The sequence below is a fragment of the Dendrobates tinctorius genome, unplaced genomic scaffold (genome assembly GCF_039654945.1).
Source record: "Dendrobates tinctorius isolate UK_male_01 unplaced genomic scaffold, ASM3965494v1 ptg000173l, whole genome shotgun sequence".
Lineage (NCBI taxonomy): Eukaryota > Metazoa > Chordata > Amphibia > Anura > Dendrobatidae > Dendrobates > Dendrobates tinctorius.
This window is the reverse complement of record NW_027361840.1, coordinates 4,196,284-4,224,277: the sequence shown is the minus strand read 5'-3', so window position 1 is coordinate 4,224,277 and position 27,994 is coordinate 4,196,284. Positions and strand designations below refer to the sequence as shown.

The 27,994-nt window shown below is 41.6% G+C and overlaps 1 long non-coding RNA gene across 2 annotated transcripts; it reads left to right on the top strand.

Moving 5' to 3' along the window:
* The first annotated feature begins 6,384 nt into the window (after window positions 1-6,384).
* On the top strand, window positions 6,385-27,234 carry LOC141053974 (uncharacterized). 2 transcript variants are annotated; one of them, XR_012221309.1, is made up of 4 exons: window positions 6,385-6,901; window positions 7,097-8,238; window positions 10,676-10,969; window positions 26,878-27,234. It is a non-coding gene; the product is annotated as an uncharacterized lncRNA (long non-coding RNA). The 2 variants fall into 2 exon arrangements; XR_012221308.1 differs by lacking the exons at window positions 10,676-10,969; window positions 26,878-27,234 and having other exon boundaries at window positions 7,097-8,680.
* The last annotated feature ends 760 nt before the right edge of the window (window positions 27,235-27,994 follow it).

Sequence of the window (27,994 nt, the reverse complement as noted above, 5' to 3'; positions counted from 1 at the left end):
CATGATCGGGGGGTTAGTATATTGCAACCATAAGACGCAAGCCCCAACTTTCCCCCAAAATTTTGGGGGGAAAAAGTGCGTCTTAGGTGTCTGGGGGAGGAGCCGCTGCTCTCTGCACTGAGGCTGCTGGAGGGGGAGAATTCCTTACTGTGTGATGAGGGCTGCTTCATGTCGGGAGGGCCTGTAGCTATGGAGGGTGGGGTTGTTGGTATAGAGGGCATGTTTGGAATAGAGTAGGAGGTTACGACTAGTTCTCATTTCAATGCCATAACACCCCCCCTTGGACGTTCTGTTCAGAATATCTAGAAAACCGTGCAAACTAGTGACAGAAAGTAAATTACTTATTGTCATAATTCTGCAGCCCAGATATGTACTGAGATTATGTGAAAAGCCCGGACAACCCCTTTAATGTATTGATGTTATGAAGTGCCAGTTTGGTAATTATATGGACTAACTTTGATATATTTATTAATTTTAGCAGCTGGAAAGATCTAGTTCTGGACTATCCACATAATTCTGACACAGAACCGTATCATCAATGAACAAATGGGTATTGTGTGAAATAACGAACAGTGCGACCTTGAATCAACTCCGTCACGCAAAACACAAAATTTACACAAACCGGCGGGTATTAGGGTCTGTGCACACGATGCAGATTTGCTGCAGATCCGCAAGTGATTTACAGCACAATGTAAAACAAGGGAGAAAAAAACTGCTGAGCACATGCTATGGAAAAATCCGCACGTAATCCGCAGCAGTTTATTTTAACCCCTTTCCTACATTGGACGTACTATTCCGTCCATGTGATCTAGGACCTAAGTCCCAAGGACGGAATAGTACGTCTAATGCGATCAGTGGCGCTCACGGGGGGAGGGCAGCTGAGTGTCAGCTGATTATCACAGCTGACACCCGGCACAATGTGTCCCGACACGTTAACCCCTGGCATACTGCGATCAAACGAAGCATCGGCAGGGAGGGGGCTCCCTCCGTGCTTCCCTGCAACCCACACAGCAGAGCAATGTGCAGCGCTGCTGCGGGGGTCGCCTTCCCTGCAGGTCCCCGGATCCAAGATGGCGACGGGGACCTTCGGGGGCCTGCAGGGAGCTAGCTTCCTCACTGCCAACAGAGCGCAGGCATGAGGAAGCCTTCAGCAGTGCCTGTGTCAGATCGCTGACATTATAATAAAGTAAAAAAAAAAAAAAAAAATATTCCCTAATAAATTCATTTTTTGAAAATAAAAAAACCAACAAAAAAAATAATAAAAGTACACATATTTGGTATTGCCGCATCCATAATGACCCACCCTATAAAACTGTCCCATTAGTTAACCCCTTTAGCAAACCCCTTAAAAAAAGAAGCAAAAAATAATGATTTATTATCATACCGCCGAATAAAAAGTGCAATAACGCACGATCAAAAAGACGCATATGAATATCCATGGTACCGCTGAAAATGTCATCTTGTCACGCAAAAAACGAGCCGCCATACAGCATCATCAGCAAAAAAATAGAAAAGTTATAGCTTGCAGAATAAAACGATGCAAAAATAATTATTTTTTATTTAGAAATTGTTTTCATTGCATAAAACCGCCACAACATAAAAAAAAGACATAAATGATGCATCGCTGTAACCGTACTGACCCGAAGAATAAAACCGCTTTATAAATTTTACCGCACACGGAACGGTGTAAACGCACCCCCCCAAAAGAAATTCATGAAACGCTGGTTTTTGTTCATTCTGCGTCCCAAAATCGGAATAAAAAGCGATCAAAAAACGTCACGTGCCCGAAAATCATACCATTAAAAACGTCAACTCGTCCTGCAAAAAATAAGACCTCACATGACTCGGTGGGTCAAAATATGGAAAAATTATAGCTCTCAATATGTGGTGATGCATAAACTATTTTTACAATAAAAAGCGTCTTTTAGCGTCTGACAGCTGCCAAACATAAAAACCGCCATAAATAGTAAATCAAACCCCCCGTTATCACCCCCTTAGTTAGGGAAAAATAATAAAATTTTTTTTTATATATTTCCATTTTCCCATTAGGGCTAGGGTTAGGGTTAGGTTTGGAGTTAGAATTGGGGGATTTCCACTGTTTTGGTACATCAGGGGCTTTCCAAACGCGACATGGTGTCCTATCTCAATTCCAGCCAAAAAAGTCAAATGGCGCTGCTTCCCTTCCGAGCTCTTCCATGTGCCCAAATAGTGGTTTACCCCCATATATAGGGTATCAGCGTGCTCAGGGCAAATTGCACAATAACTTTTAAGGTCCTGTTACTCTTGGGAAAATAAAAATTGGGGGTGAAAAGATCATTTCTGTGGAAAAAATATGATTCTTTTAATTGTACGTTATAATCTTCTGTGAAGCCCTTGGGGGTTCAAAGTGCCCACCACATATCTAGATAAGTTCCTTGGGGGGTCTAATTTCCAAAATGGGGTCACTTGTGGGGGGTTTCCACTGTTTAGACACATCAGGGGCTCTCCGAATGTGACATGGCGTCCAATCTGAATTCCAGCCAATTTTGCATGTAAAAGTCAAACAGCGCTCCTTCCCTTCCGAGATCTGCCATGCGCCGAAACAGTGGTTGCCCCCCAAGATATCAGGTATCAGTGTACTCAGGACAAATTGCACAATAACGTTTGCAGTCTAATTTCTCCTGTTACCCTTGGTAAAATAAAAAAAAATTGAACCTGAAGTAATTTTTTTTGTGAAAAAAATTTAAATGTTCATTTTTTTTAAACATTCAAAAAATTCCTGTGAAGCATCTGAAGGGTTAATAAACTTCTTGAATGTGGTTTTGAGCACCTTGAGGGGTGCAGTTTTTAGAATGGTGTCACTATTGGGTATTTTCTATCATATAGACCCCTCAAAGTGGCTTCAAATGTGATGTGGTCCTAAATATAAAATGGTGTTGTAAAAATGAGAAATCGCTGGTCAACTTTTAACCCTTATAACTTCCTAACAAAAAAAAAATTTTGGTTCCCAAATTGTGCTGATGTAAAGTAAACATGTGGGAAATGTTGCTTAAGTTTTTTGAGTGCCATATCTCTGTGATTTAAGAGCATAAAAATTCAAAGTTGGAAAATTGCAAAATTTTCGCCAAATTTACATTTTTTTTCACAAATAAACGCAAGTTATTTGAATGAAATTTTACCACTAACATGAAGTACAATATGTCACAAGAAAACAATGTCAGAGTCACCGGGATCCATGGAAGCGTTCCAGAGTTATGACCTCATAAAGGGACTGTGGTCAGAATTGTAAAAATTGAGTTAACGTGTAAACCACCCTTGGTAGTGAAGGGGTTAAGCAGCATGTCAATTCTTTTTGCAGATCCACATGCGTTCTTACACTCATTCCATTAGAGAAATCCGCAGGGGTAAAAACGCATTCCAAATCCGCAAAGAATCAGCAGTAAATGTGCACAAAAAACTCTCAAAATCCGCAAAAAAAAAGTGCAAATTTTGACCTGCGGATTCTGCCAACAGATTCTGTGCAGAAAATTCTTCAGGCAAATCTGCAACCTGTGCACCTACCCAGATGCCTTCACAACCCAAAGATTTGGAGATTAGTTGGGCAACACCCATTCTCACCAGCTCTAGCACAGCCGTCTAATTCCGGAAATGGTCATTTTATAAAACACTTGTTACATTATATTGAAGCTCATTTTTTGCACAAACCCGATATTAGCGCTTCTGAATCTGATCAACAACTGCCAAATTCAGCCCCTGATAAATCCAAACGCTCGCTGAAATTGTGCGACAGGGAAATCAGCGATATAAAAAGGAGGTTGAATTGTTTCTAAAGAGATTCTGTGCCCGGGGCCTGTGGCTGCAAATATGGCTCTGTGAGATGCTGGATCTCTTCATCTTACTTACAATTGGCAACGGTCGCAGATAGCTCAACTCAGCTACCGGCACACATGTTATGAAGAATCCAGAAGAGACTTTGATTTCTTTAAGAATTCTTGTTCAATGCATACAAACAGCAGCAGGTAAAAAAGACTTTCTTTAGACAGGCTGAAAGCACATGTGCCTCTAATGAAGCCAAGATGGAGACTGAGACACGGGGAAGAAGAAAGTGACATCACACCCAGAAGAGGGAGACAGGAGGGACAAACTTCATGGAGAGGGAGGATTTCAGCTATGCAAAACACAGGAACACATAGCAACAATAAACAATATGAGAGACTGCAATACAGCATGTAAGATGTACAGGACAGTCTGTAAAATGTCTCATTCATGGGACATAAAACAGATTCTGCACATTTACTCTTTATAAGCGGCAGTGTGTGTGAGCGCTATTATTGTCTCAGCTGTTTGCTTAGTGTACATTCGCACAATGGTTGGTTTTCAACACTGTCTGCTAAATCTAGTGTCTTGCCATTCACATTTTCTACTGAAACCTCTTGTCGGGTCAGATCTGTTGGTGACTCATTCTGTGATGGAATTATCTGAATTGTCTACCGGTTGTAATGATGCATATTACTAAATACAGTTTGGTGCAAGCACATGGACTTTCTATATAATTCTGTAAGACTAGTAATGATGTGTATCAGTTGCTGTTTGCTGTATAGTTACACGTCTGCTGACTCTTCTCTCCACATTCTCACCGCTCTTGTATCTGTGGATTGGATGCCTCCTTTGTTGGTCAGTGCTAGCTGGCAGGGAGTAATGGCTGACACCGGGGATAGATTTCTCAGCTGCTTGCTAAGTGGAGTAGTCTCTGGATTCACAGATTTGTGACATCTGCTCTTTACTAGACCAAGCGTCTCGTCCTTCGTGTTTTCTGAAATCTCTCGTGTCTACAGAAAATCTGTGACTGAATCATTCTGGGGTGTAATTATGAGCAATAAAATGTTTTAAAACTTTTACAATATTGTCTCTGTCCTTCCTTACAAACACAAACTTGTATATAACACGGGGTGAAAAGTGAGATATCAAACTCCAATAGAGGGAGCAATCCGCTGTGCTCAGTGGTAAATGTGCTCCAAGTAGCTAATGATTTGTTTCAGCCTCTCTGGCGATTGAGGAGTCTGCTCATCTGATTTATCCCTGCCTGGCAAGCTGGATCTGACTAAAGCTCTGTGCACACAGTGCAGATTCTGCTGCGGATCCGCAGCGGATTTGGCCCTGCAGATCCGCAGCAGAACTGCATGTGATGTACAGTACCATTGTAGCCTATGTAAAACAAAATCTGCAGTTCACATGCTGCATTTTTTTCCGCGCAGATTTGGTGCGGAATGAAAAAAGCAGCATGTCACTTCTTTTGTGCGGTTTTGCTGCAGTTTTCCGCCTTCTCCATTCTAGAAATCTACAGGTGGAAAACCGCACAAAAAATGCACTAAACCTGCAGGAAAAATGCAGGCCATTTGACCTGTGGATTTAGTGAATTCTGCACAGAAAATTCCAAAGCAGAATACGCACCGTGTGCACAGGGCCTAACAAAATCTTTTAAATTTTTCCATAAGGCGCTATCTTCTAGCCCTTATTGTCCTACATTATTGTATTGTGATACTGTTGATGCAAGTGTTCGGTGATTTGCTTCGAGTATCTGATGATTTATTCCCGGCTGAGTTTGACAATAAAATCTTTTAAACTGAGCTGTGTCTGATTAGTGCTATCAAATAAGAGTAAAAACTGTCTGTGGGCCACATATGAGATACATGTGTTAGTGATTAAGGGTCCCGTTACATATAGCGACGCTCCAGCGATCCCGACAACGATACGACCCGGTCAGGATCGCTGGTGCGTCGCTAGTAAGCTGCCAAACAGGCCGATCTACTCAGCGACGCAGCAACAATACGGCGATCTGTGTAATGACCTCGACGGTCGTTGGGACCTTGTCGCACAGCAGCGATTCTGATGAAGAGAGAGCAAAATCACACCTGCGTCGCTGAGTTCTGAGTCGCCAACGAGGTCGCTCGTCATTTTTATAGTGTCAAACACAGCGATGTGCGCTGGGCAGCGGGACATCAACGATGAAAAAAATGGCCCAGGACATTCCAGCACGATAAGCGATATCGCATCGGGGTGCCGGTCGCCGCTATGTGTCACACTTGGCGAGATCGCTGTTGCGTCACAAAACCTGTGACATGTCAGCAATCTCGCTAACGATCTCGCTCTGTGTAACGGGGCCTTAAGTCGGGAATTGGCTACTCAACTCCAAATTGGACAGCTCGCCTGTGAAACACATTTTGTCCTATGTGATAATCGGACGATCAAATAAGAGTAAAAACTCGCTGGGAATATAAAACTCGTATAACATGAGAATCACTATCAAATAAAAGTAAATTCTCTGACAACAACATCAAACTTCTATAAAATTCATATAAAATGATGAACAAGATACAACAGATGCCCTGATAGGGGAGGCGTGAGGTTACACACTTTGATAGGGGAGGCACCTGCCAAATTGAGTTTGATGAGTAATAGGAATTCTCTACCACTATTCCATCTTGAAGAAAACGCTCACTCTCAGACCCCTCATCACAGCTGAAAGGTCTAAGAATCTATCTGATCTCCTTGTTAAGAGCCATTATTCTCCTGAAGAATCCCCCAAACTAATTTCTTTGGTGAAACTCAAGATTTCTTTCCCTGTAAACGATGTATAGTCTGTGCTAACACTGTCGCGGGGAAGGAATTTCATACCTCGGACGATACTAAAGCACTTACCATGCACGTCCCAAGGGTGAATTACTGTGCCAGCTGCCCCCGTAATAAGACATATATAGGGATGACAGCCAGGGAACTTCGCATAAAAATTCGCAAACACGTGCGAGACATAGAAAAATCTAAAGACGCCAAAGACGATGAACAACCAAAGACCTTTCCCAGACATTGCAAAGCACTCCACAACTCTGATGCAAGGGGTCTCCGAATTATGGCCATCGATCAGGTATCGCTGGGTGTAAGATTTGTTTAAGACGATGTCCCAGGTGGAGAGTCGATGGATTGTTAGGCTCAACACCTTGATTCCGGAGGGACTGAATGTTAACCACGATTCCGGGTCCTCTTTTACGTTATGGGTAGATGTTTTCATGTATAATGTTAGTATATGTTATTTGTGGTTCTAACTTTAATCTCTTTCTAGATGTATGCACTACATTCCATTGACTGGCCTATACTCTACACTGGATGTTCGAGGATTGGGACTACTTTATTGGCCTGCTGGGACCAGGATTCCTTGGGATTTCTCATTGTGTGCGGTGATTCCGGGGGCAGGACTTTCTGGGATTTTTTACTGTGTTCCTGATAAATCAAATAGGATCATATCAGTGGGATCCCTGGAATGGACATTGAGCTATGGTTTAACCCTGAGTACATAATTCAACCTACCCTAATTTTTATTGGTTTTTGTAGTAATCATTATGTGTAATATTATGTGTGTATTGCTATACTGGGCCATACTGTGTCTATTGTTATTCACATGCTTCATCGTTACTTTTAATTGAGCCATATTTATGGCTTGTGTACACTAATTATTTGCAGTTTATTTTATTCCAGCACCATTTCACTTTCCCTGCACTTCCTATTGAATTCTACCAGGTCACATTTAGGATTATATTCACACTCACTTTCATTCCCCACATTCCTTCACCCTTTCTCATTATATTATTCTGGTAGGCTTTAACCCTTCCTTTTTTCCTGTTTTTTTACTATTTATTTTCTTTACATACCCGCAGTCACCTCATTCACTTACTTGGACTAAAATGCCCTTCTATATTTTCATGCCACGATTTAGGGGCACTTCCAACATATGGTTAATTTCCATATATGCCAATATGAATGAGATCCCATTTCCATATAGAACTCACCATTACCTTTGATCTTATATCGCCTCCACCTTCCGGCTTTCTCTTGATCTTTGCTGCCTTGCTCTATATATAGATACATGGCCCTTTATTCTCCTTCACTTGCTGTCTGGTCTTGTGCACATGCCCGGGCCCAACCTCACATGGACCTTCCCGATGCGTTGCAGTGTGTTCGTTAGCGATCCCTGCGGTGGATGGCTTGCGTCCCACGAGCACAGGAGGAAGTGCCCCCACGTGGTGCGGTCATGCTTGCATATGTGCATTCTACAGACCACATGTCAATAAATAGTGGACACACGTGATTGGTCCACCATCTGTACATATACTAGCTCCCGCATGGCTTTAGACCAAGCCTCCTGATGAAGACATGGCGAAACGCGCGTAGGGTCAGCAGGTTGGGGTCTGTTCCCCTATAAACTATGTAAGTATCAGCTGAACATTTGCACTTTGTCACTTTTACTTTGCGCAGCACTTTAGTTTCCTTTTGACACTTACATCTAACTTACTCTCCACCTCACATGAGGATGTCACATGTTACTATGGACGTTAGGAGCAAACGTTAGACTCCTGTGGATCTAAATGTGCTTACATCTCAGTGTTTACTTTTGTTGCTTTGCATTTGCACAGCTAATAACCCTTGATGAATTTTGCTCTCCTTTACATTATTTATATGTGTGCAATCTCTTGCTGAGCACATGCTCTGTACTTATTTTAGGGACATATATTTATTAGTCATTTTGCATCTCCAGGCTATGCTTTTATATTACTACCCCCATGAATTGTCCTGCTTTAGTACTGCTACTCTGTCCAATAATTTTTTATATGTATTTATATTAATAAACTTTGTTTTATAGTGAAATATACTCTCTGACCCTCCAATCGCTTTATTACGCTGAGTTAGGTCTCTTGTGTTCATAATTTTGTTTCGGTTCTATCCTATTACTTATCCTTGTGATACCTGTTTTGGAAACCCCTTTGTTTAAACATCAAACACCAAGCCTATTCCCCCTTCTAACATGACATCGCTTTTTCCCACTCATGTTTTATTTACCCTTCCCATCTTGTAACCTGCTGTTTCTCAACCTTAAGGCCCCGTCACACATAACGACTCACCAGCGATCCCGACAATGATATCAACGTGTCAGGATCGCTGGTGTGTTGCTACATGATCGCTGGTGAGCTGTCAGACAGGCGGCTTCACCAGCGATCAGCACAGTGACGCCGAGCGCGCGGCGTTGCTGTGTTCATTAGTTACCAGCGCGCTGATGCAGGGAACTGGTAACTAATGTACACATTGGGTATCCAAGGGACATGCGTCCCTTGGATACCCGGTGTGTACGTTAGTTACCAGCTGATCGCTTGTCTCCCGCCTGTCACACGCAGCGATGCGTGCTGGCCAGCGGGAGACCAGCGGCCAAAGAAAAGTCCAGGGCTTTCCTGCAGCGATCAGCGATAGCGGCGGGGGGTGCCGGTCACTGATCGCTGTCACACACAGTGATCTCGCTGGTGAGATCGCTATGTGTGACGGGGCCCTTAGTCCCACAGCTGTCAGTCACCTATCACTAAACAAACAATCAATCACTATTTATTCTCTTAGATGGTGTGCCTGAACAACATTGTTATAACTAACGATTTTTAACCCCTTAATGACCACCAATACGTCTTTTAACTGACCTGACATATAAGAGGCTAGCCTCCCCATACGACAATCCAGCAGCTGTCGCTGGACACTATAGCTGACTACTTGCTGCATCAGTCACGATCAGGGTTGTCACGTCCATGTGTGTTTAACCCCCTTAGATGCTGCTGTCAATAATGACTATATCATATAAATGGTTAACAGAGTGTGGGGGCTTACTCTTTATCCCCATCAGCACTCTGAGATCATGATTCTGTGGTCCTGATGTTTGCTTTGGCAATCAACGAGCAAAGAGCGGCCTTAGAGTCTGCCGGCTGTAACGGCCTGTTCAGAAGTTACCGACGTTTAGGTGGTAAAAATACACGCTTTCTTTCCTGTAATGTCACTTTGCTTTAATTCCTGAAAAGCACCTGAAGAGTTAATAAACTACCTGACAGCAGTTTTCACTATGTCAGGGGGTGCTGTTTTTAAAACGGTATCACTTTTGGGGGTTTTCCATTATATAGGTCCCCTAAAGGCACTTCAAACCTGGATAGGTCCCAGTATTTGGACAATCTACTTCGATGCTGGAAGACCCATTTCACACAGGACAGGATCCGATCTAGTTAATTGACAAGTTCATTTTCATCAGCAGCAGCGGAGGAGCGGCCTCTCTGCACCGTGACACTGAGAAAATGGCGCCAGCAAAACAACATGTCTGCTTGCTTTTATATGGCCGGGGACATGTCCAGGTGGCCAGGAGTATATTCCTGTGCAGGTCACTCATCATTTACTGACGGTATTATGGATGTACTTATTTCTCAGATACATCTACTCCTTGGTCGTTTGTGATGTGGATACACTGACACCTGGTGGTGTCGGCTGCACTTGCACTTTATTTTGGATTTCTTATACGCACGGTTGTTTCACATGTGTTTTTGTGACATATTTATATACTGCATGCACTTTATATGTAGGATTTTTCCTTTTTGACATTTGTGCACTTTATATTGGATGTTTTTTCTTACGATGTATGACACATTTTTTTCACTTTTATATATCATATAATTTTTGTTTTTATCCACATCATTCTTGATATGTATACCGGATATGTGCGCTCTGCTTTTGCATACAGATACTTGATTTTTAATATATCTGACATTTAGATTATTTTAATCTGTGACAATAAAGAAAGATTTTAGATGGACCATAGATCGTTTTTTTTCTTTTGCTTCTTCAGAGTCCAGTTGATATAGGCGAGGACAGTGGCCAACAGTGAACAGCTGAGAGCCTAAAGGCAGTTAAGATTTTGGGAGCTCTCCACTGAGAAGATTAACCCCTGCACTGCCGGAAGAAACCTGCACCGTTTATGAAGATGAAGTGCTTCTAGTCAGTGCAGGAATAGCAGAAATCAGACAGCGCGGTCTTCTGGCGCCTCTCTGTCGTGGCAACTCCGTGACAATAAGAATCTTGAACCAGGAGGAACAGTTGCAAGTGGAGGAGAAAGCGGACGATGGGGGTATAGGTAAATGAGGTAGGACATCATGGTGGCTCAATCGTTAGCACTTCAGCTTTGCAGCGCTGGAGTCCTGGGTTCAAATCCAATGAAAGAAAAACATCTGTAAGGAGTTTATGTTCATCCCCTGTTTGCGAGGGTTCCCTCTGCGTCCTCCGGTTTCCTTCCACACTCCAAAGACATACTGATAGGGAATTAGATTGTGAACCCCAATGGAGACAGTGATGATAATGTCTGTAAAGCGCTGTGGAATGATAGCACCATATAAGTGAGTAAAATAAATAAAGAGTCAAGGGAAGAGTAAAGGCCCCGTCACACTAAGCGAGATCGCTAGCGATATCGCTATGTGTGATACTTACCTTTGACCGGCTCCCCCACTGGTTATCGCTGATCGCGCGAGAACATCCTGGGTTGTTTCTCGTCGGCTGCTTCCTGCTGGCGCCAACGAGCGACGCGTGGATGCAGGCGGGAGGGCGTCTTCATCGCCGCGTCTGACAGGTAAGTACCGACCACTGCTATGTCACTGTGAGATCTGCTTGTTTGGCAGCTCACTAGTGACCACTTAGCGATGCACCAGCGATCCTGACCGGGTCATATCGTTGTCAGGATCGCTGGTACATCACTAAGTGTGACGGGGCCTTAATTCATCACTTTTTAAATTATTTTTTATGTAACTCGCTTAAAACAACCTACAATGTAGAACCATGAGGCATAGGTCCAAGTGGAGGAAGAGGTAGACATGTTGGTATGGGTTGATGAGGCAAGGGGGGACTAATCCAATGTAAGTCACTTAAAACAACCTACAATTTACAAAACTAAAACTAGCTATCTAGAACCATGAGGCATAGGTGTAAGTGGTGGAAGAGGTGGACTTCTCGGTATCGGTGGAAGAGGCAAGGGAGAAGTAATCCAACACTTTTTTTGGGAGGTGAAGTGACTTCATAGAACATAGAATGAACTCAAAATAAAATATCATGCCACAACCAGCGGACGGAGGTCCAACTGGAGGTGGACATGGCGGTGTAGGTTCTTTTTTTTGGGAGGAGCCCCCAAATTAAACAAATGGCAAATAGAGTGAAAGACTGGCTGGGTGCAGCTGTTATAGTTGTCTAGTCATCCAAAGGTATGGATAAGTCCTGTTGGATGCATGCCTTATTCTTTTTAAGGAATGTTAGTATCCCCACGTTGGCTGTGGACAGGCGCATGCGCCTGTCTGTGATCACACCTCCTGCTGTGCTAATCACACATTCCGACAGTATACTTGCCGCCGGGCAGGCCAACATCTCCAAGGCATAAAGGGCAAGCCCAGGCCATGTGTCAAATTTGGAGACCTGGAAGTTAAATGGGGCAGACCCATCTGTCTGTGGAGACATGTGGACAGGTACTCTTCCACTGTTATTTTATTGCTGCCTCCTGCTAATATGGACCGTATCAAAATGTGGTGCCGGATCTCGTGGCGTGCTTATGAAGTTTTGCCACATTTCAACCATGCTAACCCTGCCTTGCAAGGTGCTATATTAAACAGAGAAAAAAAAGGGAGTACAAGTCCAATAACATAAAAATAATAAGCAAAGTTTATTAAACATGTAGTACTGACAGTTACATAAATGACAGAAGATGTATAAAGGATCAGATAAGTATCTGCTGCTTGTTAGTCCTAAGAATTGACAAAATAAAGTGCTTAATGCCTGTAACAAATATGGGCCATACTTGAGGGATATAAAGGTAAGGCTAGTTTCACACTTGCTTTTTTTTGCAGCGCGTTTTTCCCGCAAAAAAACGCATTAAAAAAACGCATACAAATGCATACAAATGCTGCGTTTTTTTCCAGCATTTTAATGCGCATGCAGGAAAAAAACGCAGCGTTTTTGCGCGTTTGTATGCGTTTTTTGTGCGTTTGCGTTTTTTTACAGATTTTGGAAAAACCCCACAAAAAAGAAAAAACAACCATTCAACAACACACAAGACCAATGGGACTTCATTGTGGGTGTGGTATGTTAATATATATAGACCCTGTCTACAGTATTCTTCACATTTGCTTGATTCTTCTCGTGACCATGGATCTGCGCTGGAAGAGTTTTCACTTCAACTTGGATTTGGACATCGCGATGGCTCAGGCATATGCAGTTGCTTGCCATGAACAAAGGAAGAGAGAGAGGCAGCGAAGACGGCGGCGTATGTGGATACATCCGATTGTTGAACTCCGGGAGAGCCGTGGGGCATACCACACCCTCTACAGCGAGCTACGTGCAAACCCGGAGAAATTTACTGATTATATCCGGATGTCCCACGAAAGTTTCATGGATTTGCTTGCTCGTGTCCAACAATCCATCCGGAGACAGGACACACAGCTCCGTCGTGCGATTCCTCCTGAGGAACGGCTACTGGTGACATTACGGTATGTTTTAAAAACAAAGGGGTGTGGTCTGATGTTTTTTTTTGTAAATTTAGTATTCAAAACCTTGGGTAATTAGTTTTCGTGAATGTACTAATATTTTATTTTATAGTTTTTAAAAATAATATACATAAATATTAATTTTACTTCTTTGTCTGTTCACAGATTCCTGGCGACTGGAGAAACCCTATCCTCACTACACTTCCAGTACCGTATTGGAATCTCTACCTTGTCTGGAATTGTTGCTGACACCTGCCGGGCTCTCTGGAATGTTCTTTGCCCAGAATTTATGCCCCTGCCCACCGCTGAAAAGTGGATGGAAATTGCTGACAAATTCTGGACAGTATGCAATTTTCCCAACTGTTTGGGAGCTGTTGATGGGAAACACATACGGATCATCAAACCCCAAAGAACGGGATCTGAGTACTATAATTACAAAAAGTACTTTTCAATAGTACTCATTGCAATTGCGGATGCCGGATGTATGTTTGTAGCAGTGGACATTGGAGCATTTGGCCGTGGTAATGACTCGCAGGCTTTTAAAAACTCAGACATGGGCCGGAGGTTGTATGGCAACCAATTTAATTTCCCTATGCCACGGCCTCTTCCTCACACCGAAGCTCCGCCACTGCCCTTAGTAATGGTTGGCGATGAGGCTTTTCAAATGTGCGGAAACTTACTGAAACCCTACTCCAGCCGGGACTTGGACCACACCAAAAAAATATTTAATTACAAGCTGACCAGGGCCAGAAGAACTGTCGAGTGTGCTTTTGGGATTCTTGTTTCCAGATGGCGAATTCTGGGCACGGCCATTAATCTTAAACTTGAAACAGTCGATGAGGTGGTGAAGGCCTGTGTGGTTCTACATAACTTTGTGATGGCTAAAGAGCACCCGACCTTTGAACTGGACGATGATGCTCCTAACCCATTGCCTGAATTCACTCAGCACACTCTCAGGTCATCCGTTGAAGTTGGCCAAATGAGGGACAAATTTGCAGCCTACTTTATTTCTGATGTAGGACGGGTGCACTGGCAAGATGAAATGGTGTAATGTTGTTGTTTATGGTAATAAAAATCCTTATTTGATACCATTACTGAGTGCACTATATTTTTTAAAATCCAATTAATTAAAAAACTTCCCATGTATAACTGAATTTTTTTATGTTCACACACCTGGGCAGGTAAATACACATATGAGTTAAAATGCAGCATTGCTAGTCTGCGTGAAATATATTGGAATGAGCAAAGCTGCAGGCCATGAATCAGGAAACCATTTTTTTTCAAGAGAAAATTGTGCAACTAGTTTAAAACAAAGTATGTGATTTTCTCAAAACACAACCCTCAAAACCCAACCCCAATGAAAGTCCATGGGGAATACAAGTCAGCATTGAGTGGATGAATGTAATCTGCTCATGTAATCTGCTCCATTACAAGTTATTACACTAGGCCTTGGAATGACTATACTAGGCCGTGGTATTTCAAATATGAGTATATTAGGCCTTGTGCCTACTAGTATATTCATATTTGAAATACCACGGCCTAGTATAGTCATAACAAGGCCTACTCGATTTTGGCTGTAAAATAATGCATATCCTGTAAAATACTCAGGACTAGTTACCAGATAAAAATATAGTGGTTTATTTGATTTCTTCCATCAAAGAAAGGTTATTACAAAATAATTCAGGTGAATAAAAATAAGTGAAAGAGATATTGTCCATTGTTCATAGCAAAAGCTTTCCATCTTCATTCTCTGAGATCCCACATGGCAAAAGCAACATGTATTCTTCTTCTCTCCGAGATCCTGAATAGCAAATGGCTGCTGTGTCTCAGTTCGGCTTCTCACATCGCCGTCAAGTAATATATACCAGCTGTTATGTCATGTCATCTTGCGTCTGTCTCTCATGATGGTGAGGGAAGAAGAGGAGCGACCTCTACAGTTAGCCATGAATTATATACGTCTCCTAAAGCACGTGGTCTCTACATATATGGAGCTGTCTTTCTACCATGAGCCAAGCTTAAAAATAGCCTATGTCATGTAAGCTAAAGCATTCTACAGAACTGGGTCTTATAAGAAATTAACGGATTATTAATATTTAACAATTCCCCCTTTTGAGGGAGACAGACATTAATTGGAACCCTCAAATATAACAAGATCTTCTTTCTTCTTTTCTTCTTCTTTGACAAAATAATTTAATATCAATAATAATAATAATAATAATAATAATATCAGATTACCGTTATAAGTACTCAATGACATAATTGATGTGAATTCATGTTATGGTAAGCCGTGAACAATATTCATATAAAATATGTATAATTATACTTCCCTAAGTCTAAATTGAAGCATCTCAGGTCCAGTCATCATCATCTGATGTCATCTGGTCTTCATTTTGATGTCTTCTGTCTTCTTCTTGGTTCTTTTAAAAATACAGTTTTCTTATAGCATATAGATGTTGTAGGAATCAAATCAAAGTCCATAATTTCAAATGTTAATACGAAAACAAAGTCTATGCAGCTTTAATATCTGTGCAGTGTTATCTTTAAAAACCTGGGCTTACATTGGCTCGCCTTGGATATTCTGGAATCCTCCATCGGTACTGGTCTTTGAACAGGTGTGACGTCTTTGGTCAGCAAAGCAAGGGTTAAAATGACTCTTCCTTGCTAAACATAGCACCATAACCAGTCCTTGTCCTAATGCACAGGACATATGTCAGGGTTGTAGCTTCCTGATAATTACCTTCATTGTTCACCAGCTTTCATCGAAGCTTTTCAGGTGATTGAAAACCTCTGGAACTTGATAAGAACGTGATAACACCGTTCATCTCAGCATCATAGGATCATCGTCCTCTGGTTGTCAGGTTAGACACTTTAATTGTGACTGTCGGTGGTGGATACTGCACTTGTGACTGTCAGTGGTGGATACTGCACTTGTGACTGTCAGTGGTGGATACTGCATTTGTAATTAACACAGTCTATTACTCAGTAATCATAGCTTTGTTACCTTCTGGGATTTCTGGATCGCGGCATTCTTCTTCTTGCAACTGATAAAAATCAATGAAGTTTAGAAATGTGAAAAGTCTTTATTAACATAATTTCAGTATCTTGCTTGAAGTCTTCATTCCCTATTCTATACCAAATCTGGTAATTTCCCTATCCCATAATATCACAGCGTACCATAGCAATCAGTAATATCCATATAATTATTATCAGAATTTGTACTGTATATGGATTTCAATATTTGAAATAATAAACCAATAATAAGTGATAATACATTATTATCCATTTTTTTCATGTGATAGAACATTTTTATGTCATAGGTGTAATTACCTTTTTCAACCCATAGGTGTCACTGTGTTTTATGTAACCAGTGTTTTCATCTTTATTAATAAGGAATATATTTATTATACTAATAATATGTAGGAATGTAAAGCCATGAACCAAAATAAGAATATATGAGTGAGCGAATGAATGAATAAAAGAATTGTTGCATATAACTCAGAAGTGAAACATTTTCCTTAGTAATAGAACCATATAATTGCTATATTTAATGAAGCAATATTCTCAGTAGATATTACTTTACTAAATATTGGTGAAAGAATTAAAAATAATGAAAAATAAGAATAAAAATAAAAATAAGAATAAGGCCTTTATGTTGATGCAGAGTAGTTATGTCTTCAAATTATGCAACTTTGCATGTAATTCCTCTTAGTGTAAAGAAATGACTCTTTATAATACTTGTTATTATACCCAATACTTATACCATTGTACCTTATTAATATTTTTTCCTATTAAAATGTGTGAAGAAGAAGTATTAATCAAATGTGATTATGTAGTCAGGATAAAAAACATATTTCTCCCTTAATACCAAAAAATATTGTTTCATGAAATAATTCATTTATCAAAACCAAAATTAAAAATAATTAATGTATAAATTATGTGAATTTATACCTGCTTATACCATTATTTGTCTGAAGATGTGTAACCATCAAAATTAATTTGAATATCATAAAATTATCCTTTGGAAAAATTAATTTAAATGTAACACACTTGGACAGAGAAGGAAGGTCCACTATTCCCAGATGCAGCTGGTGAATACCAGGCTCTGTGCTGGTGCCTGTTTAAAAGAGCTAAAGCTGATAAGGAAAGAATAGATTTTCTTCCTAAACTATTTTCTATTTTGTTGTGCGATTGCACTTATCCACAATTAACTAAATCAAGAAATAATAATTACTATAGAAATATAGAAATATATGTTTGTATAGATAATATTTCATTATGTATCTTAATATTCTAATTTCCTAAAGATAAAAGCTTTGGGGTTTTTTTTTTTTTTCTCTCATGCATTCAGGATCCTGAGGTCTCACAAACGTATCACATTACTCGCTCAGCAGCTGCTCATACACTCAGTCACTGTCACTCAGACTGTGTCACATATTAAGTTTCACATATGAAAGTGTGATGAATACACGTATTTTAACCCAAATTATCCTAATTATCAATGCATTGTAAACTATTTCAATTTAGTCTCTTAATATTTCTTTGAATATTCCCCAAATACACATGACATAAATATATGTATAGCTATACTTGACATTTAGGCCTGGAAAAAATTCCATTGCTTTGCAAAAGTTGAGACCCCCTTTAAAATTCTTTTCCTAAGGAACAGGGACATAGTATACTGGTATACTTGTATTATTAGAACAAGGTTCAAATTCCCCTGCTGTGGTTGTCATTCAAACCATGCAGTAAAAAAACACACACCCAGAACATTTTAAAAAGCAATTGGTTATTTCCTTTTAAGGGTTAGATATATAAAATCATGCAATTATTGCAACTTCCTGTGTAAATAAAGGCATAAATCCTTGGAAGAGAATTTTTCTCGATTAAGTCCTGCTTTGAAATGAAAATTCTAAGGAAACATAAAAAATAAGGTTAATATCATATAATTCTAAATATTATTACTGATGTAGATTTTAATTTTCATTAAAAAATACAGTTCTACTATTTCTACTTCTACAAACACTCTATATATATACTGTATGACTATGTATATATCCACAAACCATAAAACTACAGGATTATACTCTATAAAATAATTACATATAACTCACTAATTGTATAACACTGTTACACAATATATATATAATTACTTTTTCTAGCCAATTCCTACACCCATACTTATTTCTCTGCAAAAAATATCCTGAAAGGTTCTTGCCATTTTAAAGCTGATAGATTCTTGGAGCAGAGTATTCAGTTTACAGGCCATGATGTCACTCACCACCTGTTTCTGTCTGTTAAATTCGGCCATCTTTGTTACAGAAAGAAAATCAGAACTCATCATTTTTCTTAATTCAATTTGTGTCTTTTCGGTGTTCTTTTGCATCATTCCATATGGTTTATAACAAACATGTGATTTTCTTTTTCTTTCTTCGTAGATTTGATTTTGGGGAAATCTCATTTTAGAAGGTTTTGCTAATACAGGCTTCTGATAAGATTTTACTCTGCCTGTCTTTCCAAAATTAGCACAATTTATTTTCCTTTCACGATTCTCGTGTTTCCTGGCAAAATCAAGAAATTGCGCACATTCAAACAAAGAATCTTTTTGTGACGCAATAACACGAGATGCAGGATTTAGAAACCAAAATTTGCTTACAAAACTCCTTATGAGGGACGGTGTTTTGACATTCTCACTCAGCATTTTGTACAAACGTTCATATATGGACATGAACGTAAAAATACATTCCTTCCGACCAATCCTTAATTTTTGAAGAATATCAATATCTGGATGATTTTCATTTGATGAACAAAAAATGAGAATTTTTAATCTGTCCTTATCAGTTAAATTCTCATGTGTCTCACCAGATAACTTTAAAGACAATCTCCTAGCAAAATTTACAGGGATCCACATTTTGAACAACTGATTCTTCTCCTCGTTAGATAAATCAAAGTTATCAGTACAACTTTCAAAGATCTCAGAGTTTCTATAAACATCTATTTTGTTGTCATAAGCAGGAATTATTTGGCATATTTTTATCAAATTCTTCCTCACGCTACTTCGGGTTTGGGCCTGTGAGTCTTCTATTTTTAGTGGTACGTCTTTCCCTTGTACGTCCTCTACGTCAGTTCTGAAGTCTCCTCCTACTTCTCCATCTTGTTCCACGTCTGCAAGGTCACCTTCAATGACTGCTACTTGTAACTGTTTCTCCACATTACAGTGAATCTCGGGAATATCACTATCCTCTACACAATCATTTTTAGATTTCTCTGACACAGATCTATGAAATATATCTACCATCTGTAGAATATTTTTTAATCTCTCTCTTTCTCTATTGAAAAACTTAGAATCTAACCTCTGATTCTCGAGTTCACACTCGGCATATAAACTTAACCATAAAACTTCTGAATTAGAATTGTCTACAGACTTAAATTTCAATTTACTCTGCTTAGCAAGACAATTAATGACATCCATTTTATCTTACCTTGAAATGTCTCAGCTCCTTTGATGGACAACGCTGGGTTCCTGTCTTCACACGTCTGGCTTAGGTCTGGTACTTTTGGCACTTGTAGTACTTCTCAATCTATCTGGTACTTCTTACTTCTAGGTTCCATGTGATTCTTGTAAGTAGTGGAATTCCCGATAACTAATTAACGGATTATTAATATTTAACATTGGCCAAATAGTATCTTGTTTCACAAAAAACAAACGGGTGAAACTTGACAACAGTTTGAAAATAGATTCTATTTGGTAAAACTAGAGTTATTACACTAGGCCTTGGAATGACTATACTAGGCCGTGGTATTTCAAATATGAGTATAGTAGGCCTTGGGGCTAGTAGTATAGTAATATGTGAAATACCACGGCCTAGTATAGTCATACCAAGGCCTACTGTAATAACTCGATTTTTAACAACTAGCATCTTGTTTCACAAAAAACAAACTGGTGAAACTAGAAAGAAACTTATTTTTTAGACAAGTTTCAACAGTTTGTTTTTCATGAAACCAGATTCTAGTTGGTAAAACTAGAGTTATTACACTAGGCCTTGGAATGACTATACTAGGCCGTGGTATTTCAAATATGAGTATAGTAGGCCTTGGGGCTAGTAGTATAGTAATATGTGAAATACCACGGCCTAGTATAGTCATACCAAGGCCTACTGTAATAACTCGATTTTTAACAACTAGCATCTTGTTTCACAAAAAACAAACTGGTGAAACTAGAAAGAAACTTATTTTTTAGACAAGTTTCAACAGTTTGTTTTTCATGAAACCAGATTCTAGTTGGTAAAACTAGAGTTATTACACTAGGCCTTGGAATGACTATACTAGTCCATGTTATTTCACATATGACTATACTAGCCCTTGGGTTGGTTTTTAACATGTATTTACCCATCAGTGTGTGTGAGCGGCGCAAACAACATTAATGAAACTTATTAATGGTGAACCACAAATGTAAATTTATTTTTTATCACAAAAATAAAACTAAAAATTATTTTTTACGGCGTTTGGGGGCAGATGGTTTCAATTTGGGGGTGTGCAGGGAATATGCAACACTTGCAGTTGAAGACGGTGTTTGAGGGGAAGGGGCAACAAAACTTGTGGGGGAAGGTAGTCCAGTTAAGGGAATTAAACTAGGAACACTTGTAGGAGAGGAAATCTGTTCAGGTACATTAGTTGTAATGGCATGTCGCCGTAGGCTTGTGTGCCTGGACCGACTTTGGCCCAATGCCCGCCTTGATTGATTTCGCCTTGAACTAGGGGCAAAGATGGAATGTAGGTCCCCCGTCTGCTGGTATGGCTGCTGCTGCTGAGGTGGCGGCTGCTGCTGCAGAGGTGGCGGCTGCTGCTGAGGTGGCGGCTGCTGCTGAGGTGGCTGCTGCTGAGGTGGCGGCTGCTGCTGAGGTGGCGGCTGCTGCTGAGGTGGTTGCTGCTGCTGCTGAGGTGGCAGCTGCTGCTGAGGTGGCTGCTGCTGCTGAGGTGGCTGCTGCTGCTGAGGTGGCTGCTGCTGCTGAGGTGGCTGCTGCTGCTCTTCGTTGTCAGTGCTCGTCCTTGCAGGAGGACTGGTGGCGGCAGTGATGGTCCAGGTTTGCAGAGTGGTGGTGGCAGGGCTACTACATGTTGTTGTAGCGGCAGGGCTGTTCCATGTTTGCCTAGTGGTGGCTGAGCTCCACGCATGCATGGGATTGGTGGTGGTGCTCCAGACAGGAGCAGCGCTTGCCATGGTGGTGTCGGTGAAGTGACCAGCTGCACTCAGACTTGTGTTGGTGTAACGGTGGGTGTCCTGGCTTTGAATAGAGGTGTCCGTGCAGTGGTATGCAGCACAAGTCGGTAGTGAGGTGAAGCGAGTCAATGGTGGCACAGGTGGAAAGGACACCACTGACTGCTGACCGTACCGATTATGCTGCATAGCCTGGAAAAAAGCATTGTTGCAGGCCTGCAGCACATTCAGCTGTTGATCAGGACTAAGGTGTTCCGCCATGCCCTTTTCAATCTTACTAAAAAAATGGTGTGCTGGTCTGTTGAGGTCGGCCTCCAGACGGTCAAGGCGCTGTTCTACAGAATTGAAGCGGTGTTCAAAGTGGTTAAAACCACGTTCCATGAGTGCAAAACCGCTTTCAACTCTGTCGGACAGTGACTTGAGGCTGGAATTAAATGTCTCGCTCAAATGCATAAACTCGGGCAAGACATTCCTGTCCAAGGCCCTCTGCCGCTGGCGGGTAGTGCCCGCATAACCAGTGGCAGAGACCTGGGACAGGGGAACACCTGATGGCCCAGCTTCCTGGTCACCAGCTGTGTGTGTGGTTGACCTGCAAGGTGCTTCCTGGCTGTCGGATGGCTGGGACGGGTCAGAGGACGTCCGAGGAAGGACCGCTCCAGGGCCAGGTTGCAGGGTGCTGCTCCAGGTGCTGTGGAAGAAAGGAAAATCATTACTACCATGCCTTTACAAGAAGCATCAGCTGTGGATTAGAAAAACACAGATTAATAAAAATAGAAACCCAAAATGTATAATACTTACGATCTTGTGGCAAGGACCGGTCTTAGGAACTGCAACGCGTGATAGTGACAGTATCTAGTTCTGGTCCTTGACGCAGATCCACTGCGAACCTGGCCCTCAGCACGAACATCACTGTTGAAGCGGTCCTTGATCGAACGCCAACGTGTTCGGACTTTGTCCACTGTTGATAAAAAAAAACAGTGCCGTCAAGGACAACAGTCACTGCGGCACAATGTAGCAATACAATACTCAAAGCAGTCACTGTAGACCCCGATGACACTGTTGGGTTTCCTGCTAGAATACGCCTAGCACGAAACCCAACAGTGCCGTCAAGGACAACAGTCACTGCGGCACAATGTAGCAATACAATACTCAAAGCAGTCACTGTAGACCCCGATGACACTGTTGGGTTTCCTGCTAGAATACGCCTAGCACGAAACCCAACAGTGCCGTCAAGGACAACAGTCACTGCGGCACAATGTAGCAATACAATACTCAAAGCAGTCACTGTAGACCCCGATGACACTGTTGGGTTTCCTGCTAGAATACGCCTAGCACGAAACCCAACAGTGCCGTCAAGGACAACAGTCACTGCAGCACAATGTAGCAATACAATACTCAAAGCAGTCACTGTAGACCCCGATGACACTGTTGGGTTTCCTGCTAGAATACGCCTAGCACGAAACCCAACAGTGCCGTCAAGGACAACAGTCACTGCGGCACAATGTAGCAATACAATACTCAAAGCAGTCACTGTAGACCCCGATGACACTGTTGGGTTTCCTGCTAGAATACGCCTAGCACGAAACCCAACAGTGCCGTCAAGGACAACAGTCACTGCGGCACAATGTAGCAATACAATACTCAAAGCAGTCACTGTAGACCCCGATGACACTGTTGGGTTTCCTGCTAGAATACGCCTAGCACGAAACCCAACAGTGCCGTCAAGGACAACAGTCACTGCGGCACAATGTAGCAATACAATACTCAAAGCAGTCACTGTAGACCCCGATGACACTGTTGGGTTTCCTGCTAGAATACGCCTAGCACGAAACCCAACAGTGCCGTCAAGGACAACAGTCACTGCGGCACAATGTAGCAATACAATACTCAAAGCAGTCACTGTAGACCCCGATGACACTGTTGGGTTTCCTGCTAGAATACGCCTAGCACGAAACCCAACAGTGCCGTCAAGGACAACAGTCACTGCGGCACAATGTAGCAATACAATACTCAAAGCAGTCACTGTAGACCCCGATGACACTGTTGGGTTTCCTGCTAGAATACGCCTAGCACGAAACCCAACAGTGCCGTCAAGGACAACAGTCACTGCGGCACAATACAGAGCAGGGAAATACTCACTAAACGCCTTTTTGGAGGATGCTGTGGCGCTGTCCCAGCCATCCATCAACGCTGCGGCCACCTCATTCCATAGCCGCCGGGTCACCACATTGTCCTTGTACAGCCGGTCACGGCTGTCCCACAACGGCGAACGCTCCTGGACCAGGCTGATGAGCTGCTCATTATCCAGGTAGACGTCTTCATCCCGTTGTGGAACCTAGACAAAACACATTCATTAGAATAATCAAATTTAAATTGAATAAAAAGTTACAAAAAAAGAAACAAAAAAAAGAGTAAAAATAAAAGATAAAAAATAAAGAACATTACAAATCATTTGATACTTACATTCCGTATCACCACCGGGACTTGGCTTCGCTGCTCCTGCTCTTCGCCCTCACTAGTCCCATCCGCAGATGATGATGATGATGTCTGAAAGTTGAAAAAAACGTAAGAGATTTGGAGAAGCAGCAGATATACTTACCAGATGCACGAAAATAATCACCTCACGGTCTGCTTGCACCAATTCCTGCCGCGATGGGGAATACTCGGATTCTGAAGACATACTGCATGTAAAAATAATAAAAATCATTAGTACATACATAATTTAAAAGGACAGGCATATAATGTAATATACTCACATTCTTCGCTGATATAATGGGTTCTTGGTTGACTGTCTGCTCTTCAATCTGTTAGTGTAGTAGTGGCAGAGTTTTGGCAGGCACCTCCTTTATATAGACTTTTTTTTTTTGACTTTAGAAGATTCTAACTAGGATAAAAAGTGGACACCACCCAAAAAACGCAGCGCTAAAAAATCGCATACCTGCGCATGCCAGTGCGCACGTATGCGCATCCATAGGCTATAATGGCCATTTTTAGCGCAAAACGTGCGCATACGTGCGCATGCGCTTTTTTCCAGGGCCAAAAAATGCAACATGCAGCGTCTGGAAAATACCAACGCACACCCCAAAAAAACGCAGCGCATGAAAATCGCATACATGCGCTTACAAGCGCGCAGGTATGCGCACCCATGTTAAATATAGGGGAAAAATCGCATGCGCACGTATGCGTTTTTTTCCAGCGCTAAAAAACGCAAATGTGAAACCAGCCTAAGAGAGATCCTAACAGGTGCGCATCCTGAAAAAATCACTATCCCAAGCCATAGTGCTTACCCATATTGAACTCTGCCAAGGACCACAAGCAGCGCCGCCACCGACGCGCGTTTCGCTTCTTTTTCAAGGTGCCGTACTGTGTTGTGTAAGGGGCCGAGTTATATATCCTGTTACCAGGTGCTCCAATCAAGCGGCGCGTGTGTCCGGTTTTCTGCCCCGGAAGCTGCATCACCACGGGCGACAGCGCGGCGTCGCGTCTCAGACGACGTCACTGTGACGTCACTGACCCGCAGACGCCACTGATGCGCCTCAGCAATGCTCCATGGGCACACACCGCAGACATGCGCACTGGAGCCAACAATCTAGGTAATACATCCAAGAAAGGGAAATGGGTCCTAAATATAACAGATTGTACAAAGTGGATATATATATGAACGAATCCAAAAGATTAATGAATACTAGCTAATAACAACTATATCATTAATAATAGTGAAAATAAAAAATATATAATCCCTTACAATAGACATTAATGTTATTATACTATCAACTATGTATTCCTTTTATATATAAAGGAGAGATGGTGCATGTGAAATGCTTCAAAAAAGTGCACACATAATACATGTGACATATATAAAATGATGCACCAACGTGAATACGCTTTACACCAGTATTCGACACGTGGATGGATTGAGGGCTTCCAGATTCTTCCTGGAAACGAGTAATTTAGATCCGGACATGCGTGAGTTGGTCTTGGAGCTGTTGGAGTTCGTTCTTACCCACAACTTCTTTACCTTCAAGGACAGATATTTTCTACAGAGACAGGGCACCGCGATGGGGGCGGCCTGTGCGCCATCCTATGCTAATCTTTTCTTGGGTTATTGGGAGAGGGAGATTTTCTCGGATGGCGCACTGGCCGCTCCCCAGATTGCGGGATGGTTCAGATACATTGATGATGTTCTATTTATCTGGCAAGGCCCTGTCTCTGAGTTACATGACTTTGTGCGGGTTCTGAACCAGAACAGCTTCAATATCCATCTCACGTATGCTTTTCACCATCATCAAATTACATTTCTTGATGTTATGTTAAAAGTACAGGATGATGGTTTAATTCACACCGATCTATATAGAAAGGAGACTTCTGTGAATGCCCTTCTGCATGCATCCTCGTCACATCCGCATTCCACGATCAGGTCTATTCCAGTTGGACAATTTTTGCGTGCCAGGAGGATTTGCTCAACTGATGCCTTATTTGAGGCTCAGGCGGTGGACCTTGGGGAAAGATTTGCCCAAAGAGGCTACAGTGGTAAAAGCATTAGGAGAGGTTACTGACGGGCCTAAGGATCTTCTAGGGTTGATCTCTTGGGAAACAGGTGGAAAAAATCCAAACCTAAAATGGATGGAGAAGTAAGATTTATTTCAACATAGAATCATAAATGGGACCTGATGAGATCTATCTTGAACCGACATTGGGCGGTTCTGAGAACTGACCCAATTTTACGTGAGTGCCTTTCTGAAAGCCCCCTTTTTCTTTCAGGCTGGCACACCCAGGAATGGATTTTTTCCATGTGGTGTGTGCCTAGCATGTAGGAATCTTCGGAGAGCATTATCGTTCACTTCATCGGATGGCCGTCGTGAATTCAAAATTAGAGGTTACATCACGTGTAGTACCACATATGTGGTCTATTATGCAGTTTGCCCGTGTGGGCTAATATATGTTGGATTAACTACACGTGAACTACGCATTCGCATAAGAGAACATGTGAGAGATATAATGGCGGCACGTGAAGTGGAGGATATTAATGCTCTCAAATCTATTCCGAGACACTTTCGGTTGAAACATAAATGTGATCCGAGTGGACTCCAAGCTTGGGGTATTGACAGGATCCGTGCGGGAATAAGGGGGGGTGACACCAAACGTGTCTTAGCTCAAAGGGAATGCCGGTGGATCACAGTTCTTGATACCATCACACCGGCTGGACTCAATGAGCAGTTGAGTTTTAGCTCATATCTGTAATTTTTGTGTTGTGATATGGTTTTGTTTTTATTATATATGTTTGTATGTTCACTGTATTGGTTTGTTTCCCTTTAGTCATCTCTAATGGAACACCGTAATTTCTAGGACGTTTAGTGGGGAAGATCTGGAGGGACCTTTGGTGTTATATCCTGGCTCAAGAACATCATATCAAGTTAGGCTTATGGGACTATTTTTAATTAACAAGAAAAAGAAGAAAAAAGATGAATAATAAAAAGAAAAGAAGATAAATACTTTTATTCACGTTGGTGCATCATTTTATATATGTCACATGTATTATGTGTGCACCTTTTTTGAAGCATTTCACATGCACCATCTCTCCTTTATATATAAAAGGAATACATAGTTGATAGTATAATCACATTAATGTCTATTGTAAGGGATTATATATTTTTTATTTTCACTATTATTAATGATATAGTTGTTATTAGCTAGTATTCATTAATCTTTTCAATTCCTTCATATATATATCCACTTTGTACAATCTGTTATATTTAGGACCCATTTCCCTTTCTTGGATGTATTACCTAGATTGTTGGCTCCAGTGCGCATGTCTGCGGTGTGTGCCCATGGAGCATTGCTGAGGCGCATCAGTGGCGTCTGCGGGTCAGTGATGTCACAGTGACGTCGTCTGAGACGCGACGCCGCGCTGTCGCCGGTGGTGATGCAGCTTCCGGGGCAGAACACCGGACACACGCGCCGCTTGATTGGAGCACCTGGTAACAGGATATATAACTCGGCCCCTTACACAACACAGTACGGCACCTTGAAAAAGAGGCGAAACGCGCGTCGGTGGCGGCGCTGCTTGTGGTCCTTGGCAGAGTTCAATATGGGTAAGCACTATGGCTTGGGATAGTGATTTTTTCAGGATGCGCACCTGTTAGGATCTCTCTTACCTTTATATCCCTCAAGTATGGCCCATATTTGTTACAGGCATTAAGCACTTTATTTTGTCAATTCTTAGGACTAACAAGCAGCAGATACTTATCTGATCCTCTATATATCTTCTGTCATTTATGTAACTGTCAGTACTACATGTTTAATAAACTTTGCTTATTATTTTTATGTTATTGGACTTGTACTCCCCTTTTTTTCCTCTGTTTAATATGTTATGCTGGAGTGTCCATTTCCCATTGAGACGGCACTACATAGTGGGCGACTCTACTGGGATATA